The 5,154-nt window shown below is 47.9% G+C and overlaps 1 long non-coding RNA gene across 1 annotated transcript; it reads left to right on the top strand.

Annotated features, from left to right (window-relative positions):
* Positions 1-2,001: 2,001 nt before the first annotated feature.
* On the top strand, positions 2,002-4,744 carry LOC130855969 (uncharacterized). The gene is made up of 3 exons (XR_009054403.1): positions 2,002-2,119; positions 2,410-2,562; positions 3,569-4,744. It is a non-coding gene; the product is annotated as an uncharacterized LOC130855969 (long non-coding RNA).
* The last annotated feature ends 410 nt before the right edge of the window (positions 4,745-5,154 follow it).

Here is a 5,154-nt window from a genome sequence, read left to right as displayed (position 1 = left end):
CCTAGAATAATGGAAATAAAAACAAAAATAAATAAGTGGGACCTAATGAAACTTCAAAGCTTCTGCACAGCCAAGGAAACTATAAGCAAGATGAAAACACAACCCTTAGAATGGGAGAAAATATTTGCAAATGAATCAACAGACAAAGGACTAATCTCCAAAATATATAAACAGTTTATCCAGCTCAATATCAAAAAAACAAACAACCCAATAAAAAAATGGGCAGAAGACCTAAATAGGCATTTCTCCAAGGAAGACATACGCATGGCCAAGAGGCACATGAAAAGCTGCTCAACATCACTAATTATTAGAGAAATGCAAGTCAAAACTACAATGAGGTATCACCTCACACCGGTCAGAATGGGCATCATCAGAAAATCTACAAACAGTAAATGCTGGAGAGGGTGTGGAGAAAAGGGAACGCTCTTGCATTGCTGGTGGGAATGTAAATTGATACAGCCACTATGGAGAACAGTATGGAGGTTCCTTGCAAAACTAAAAATAGAACTACCATATGACCCAGCAATCCCACTCCTGGGCATATACCCAGAGAACACCATAATTCAAAAAGACACATTCACTCCAATGTTCATTGCAGCACTATTTACAACAGCCAGGACATGGAAGCAACCTAAATGTCCATCAACAGATGAATGGATAAAGAAGATGTGGTACATACATACAATGGAATATTACTCAGCTATAAAAAGCAATGAAACTAGGACATTTGTAGAGACATGGATGGACCTAGAGACTGTTATACAGAGTGAAGTGAGTCAGAAAGAGAAAAACAAATATCGTATATTAACACATATATGTGGACTATAGAAAAATGGTACAAATCAACCGGTTTCCAAGGCAGAAATAGAGACACAGATGTAGAGAACAAACATATGGACACCAAGTGGGAAAAGCGGGGAGGGTTGCCGGGGGGGGGGTGGTGGGGAATGAATTGGCAGATGGGGATACCAAATTGTACACTCTAAATATATGCATTTATTGTAAAAAATAAAAAAACAAAAAGTTAAAAAAAAAAAAAAAAAAAGACCAGGGTCAGGGAGGCAAGTTTTGAGGCCATTGCCATTTTCCAGATGAGAGATGGGTAAGAGTTCAAACTAAGATACAAGCTGTTACACATCGTGTAGACACACACACAAGCACACACACACACAATTTTCCAACTGAAGATTTTCATGTATTCTACAGAAAAGTCTGCTTGAGCTTGGTAGACACAAAGGTGGAATTGTTCAAGAGGAACTCATTTCTCTCTTAAACTGTTTTTGCTTTTTTTTTAGTGTCGGGAGATTTTGACTGTGAGTTCCCTGCTCCTATGTCAGCTCTAGGCAACACGTATTTCATGTCCTTTGCCTTTTTTGCTTTTGGAGACATTTGTGAGGAAGTACTCCTTCCTTATCCTTTTGGGGGTTTGTTTGCTGCCTGCCTCTTCTCTGAAATATTTTCTGTTATCTACTTTACTGGCGAGGCTCTAGTCTAGGGAGTGAACACCCCGTATGAGCTCATATTTTCCACCTTTAGTTCTTCACTCCTTTCCTCATATTGTCTGGAAGAAACTCTCAAGCAGCAAAATTGATGAAAAGATTTTACCTCCTCTCCATACGACGCCCACCCCCCCCCCACCCCCCCAACTGTTGTGTTTCCTCATGTCCTGTTCCTTTAAAATAGGAGACTGAAAGGTCTGCTGAGTCGTTCCAGGAGAGCAGCTCAGAGGGGCACTGCTGGTGCCCTGGACTCTAGGGGGAGGGTAGGCTTGGGGCTGTGGCCTCTCATAGTCTCTGCCGCCTGCATACCAGCTGCGGGGGTGGGAGGGGAGGTGGCGACCAGTAGAGGCTGTTGTCGATCCAAACACTCCCGCTTCAGAGGAATGTGGATTCCATTGTTCCCTAAAGGGGATGAACACAGAACAAGATCTTGTCAGGAGCTGGGGTGTTTCCTGCTGGAGGCTGGGCTGGCTGTCAAGTCTCCGAACACTTGGGATCTGGGTCTGAACGAGCCGCTTGTGAGGAGTGTGGGTTGGATGAGGTACTTCACCTCTGGGAGACCCATTTCCACTTCATAGATAATACAAGGGATGCTGGACCCTGTCGTTTCGCCCTTACAGGTTTGTGACGTCGGGTGTAGAAATATTTTGGATACTGAGAAGTGCATTTTGGAAATAATGGTCTAGCATGAGAATTTTCTCCTAAACATTAAACAAGGCTCCACTGAAGCAGCTTTGACTGTAATAAAAGGGCTTGAAGAAATAAAGAGGAAGTATGCAAAATGCTTCTTCAGTTGGGCGGGAGTGTATAATGATGTCTTGATAATCCGTCACAGGAAGACCTACGGCAGATGCTTGCTGGCTTCCTTTTGCCTTGCAGCCTACTTCTCTCCCTCTCTCTTCCTTTGCAGGGTTTTACAAACTGATTTCCACACCAGCCAAGGCGGACAGCCGCTGGCAAGTGGAAGCTGGGATTTAACATTATGAGCAGGAGGGCACTGGCCGCAGACCCACCACCTGGGTTTGGATCTTGACTCTGCCCTTCACTCCCTGCAGGTACCCGGGTAGGTCTCTTGGCCTCTCCTGACCTGAGTTTCTTGTGCATAGACTGGTTAGGATTTTATTAGGGTCCTTTCCTGCACGTGGACTCTGTATTGTCCCAGCATGGAGTCAGTCATATCTTCCAGGGGCTGGAGAGCCTAGTGTTGCTGAGTGGCCGGGTCATTCCTGGTGTAGGACCTGCTGTCCACTCATGGCAGTTATCAGGAGCTGATACCACTGTGCTGAGTCCCTGGTTCTGACTCCTCATAGCGGGGCGAGGGTTGGACATGCCGCAGCGCCGCTGGCTGGCCCGGCTGGCCCAGGGATGCAAGAACGTGCAGGGTGCAGACAGATACCTTATTTTGCTTCAGTTCTGATTCTGGGAGGGGCAGCAAGGGAAGAGGTTGCGGAGGGGAGTGGTCACTCTACAGGCACCCAAGGCGAGGGGTTGGGAAGAGGGTCACTTGTAAAGTAGCAGGCCACCGCTGAGGCCTGCTGAGGGGTGAGCGTTACTCAGAGGGTGGGTCCAGTTCCTATTTTAGCGCCGAAGTAAACTCTGCAGGCCCTGCTGTAGTTGGCTGATGGTGCTCCCCAAACCACAGGCTCCAGAGATAGGAGCCAGCGTTCCCGGAAAAGCCCACCCACGGGAGAAGGAAGGACAGCGGGAGAGAGCCTGGCGCAAGGGCCTGCGTGTTTGGGGCTGATTGCTTCAAATGGAGGGTGATTGCACCCTCCAGCTCAGGGTTTGTTGCTCAGACCTCCAGCACAGTCCAGTCCACATCCACGGATGCCTATGTGGTGGGGAGTTGAGTTTGCCCTCCCCAAAGTCAGCATCCAGAGAACCAAGGGAGTCATAGGGTCACTAGGAAGTTCTTCATTCTGTTTCTGTTTTTTTTTTTTTTAAGCTCAGAAAGACCAGCCTATTACTTAGGAGACTTGGTTTGGATGGCTCTCCAAACCGCTGGTCAGATGGCCATCTTTCAACTAAAACACAGGGTTAGTTGAATTTTCTTCCAAATTTCATTTCAGACAATTGTCTTGGCATGTTATCTGTAATATCTCCTTTGGAGGGTTATTCCATGTTAAAAAAAAATTCTTCATATCCTGCAAATGAGTGGATTGAGAAATATAACCTCAAGTCAGTCAAGATGTGTGAAGACTTGAGTGACTCCTGAACTCCTCTGACTGCAGCTTCCAGCAACAGCAAAGGAAGACCCTGGAAGGATGCAAGTCTGGACCCCTGTGAAATCTGAGCCGTCTTCCTTGAACAGTCAGCTGTTCAATCCCTTGCCTTCAGGTCAGATCATACTTGAATCATCAGACCCTGTGGTCCTTCAACACACACACACACACACACACACGTGCGCACACATGCCCACGCATACACGCACGCACGCACACACAGAAAACACACACTTGTATGAGATGTTATGCATCCTCTCCCCTAAACTCACAGCAATTAGGAGCTGAATTCCCCAGTCTGCTGAGCTGGACTTAGAGAACTAGCAAAAGGGACTCTTGAGAAGAAAAAAGGAATTCCACACTGGTGAGATTATGGCTGCAGTGAGGTGGTTTCATGGAGACGCACTGCTTTAGAAAGGGACGGGTCCTGATGCTCCCAGAGGGGAGCTGGGTGCAGTGCTGGGGAAGGGGTCCAGGCGCCTTGGAGACAGGAGCTGGCCCTGGGACTGGGGATGGGCCTCCTGAGCATCTCCACCTGTGCTCTCACTCCCACCGCCCGGGGCCCTGCAGTAGCTCTGTTCCCCACCATCTCTGAAAACCATCCCCTCCGATGCTAACTTCAAAGCCCCCTGGGAAAGCCAAGTTGCCAGTGAAGCCTCTTTGAGGCAGGTTCTCATTCCTTCCCCCACTAATTGAAATGTTACTCCTTTTGCTAAACCGCTAAACCACCCAAACACAACGGTCTTCCTCATTTGCATTGTAACAACGTCCCTAATGTGCTTCCAAGAGCTTTCCGTGAAGGGGACCTTCTCTCCTCTCCCCGTATGCACGGTATGAACCGGTCAAAAGCAATTCGAGGCAAAGGCCTTCATTTCCATCCCTATACAGCTGCTCATTAGCTAAGGTGGAAGAAATTCCTTTTATTCTGGATTCAATTCCCAGGATGATAATGTCTTTTTTGTCTCAGGCCACTGTTCCCAAACTAGGCCTTAATTGCTGATAGTAATTGAGTTAATACATATTTACAGCCTGGTAAGGTTAAAGAAGGTCTCCTGTCGTTTTATTTGAGGCATTTTATTTAACCTGCAATAAAATCATTAACAAGTTGTTCCGTGTTAATTCTCTCCGTCCTTTATCGTGTCTCGGCCCCTTGGGAAAGTTGGGTGAAGGCAGATGCCATTGGTACAGGATCCATTCTCAGGCTGGGTGGACCCTAACCTCACCTCCTCACCTCCAGCTCCTCCTCTCTTCAGCGAGGAGGGCCTCTGCTCGGTACAGGCAGATAGCCTGGGGCAGCACTGCCGCTCTCCCAGGCCCCCAGCCAAGCCGCGCAGGCGGGGTGATGAAATCCCATCAAAGCCACAGGGCTGGGCCAGGCTCCTGAATTAGCTCCCACCGGTAACTCGAGCCCCAAGTGGCCCACGGGCTGGGCA

This window comes from Hippopotamus amphibius, chromosome 6 (genome assembly GCF_030028045.1).
Source record: "Hippopotamus amphibius kiboko isolate mHipAmp2 chromosome 6, mHipAmp2.hap2, whole genome shotgun sequence".
Lineage (NCBI taxonomy): Eukaryota > Metazoa > Chordata > Mammalia > Artiodactyla > Hippopotamidae > Hippopotamus > Hippopotamus amphibius.
Note: the sequence above shows the minus strand (reverse complement) of the source record. Positions and strands in the feature narration are given on the sequence as shown.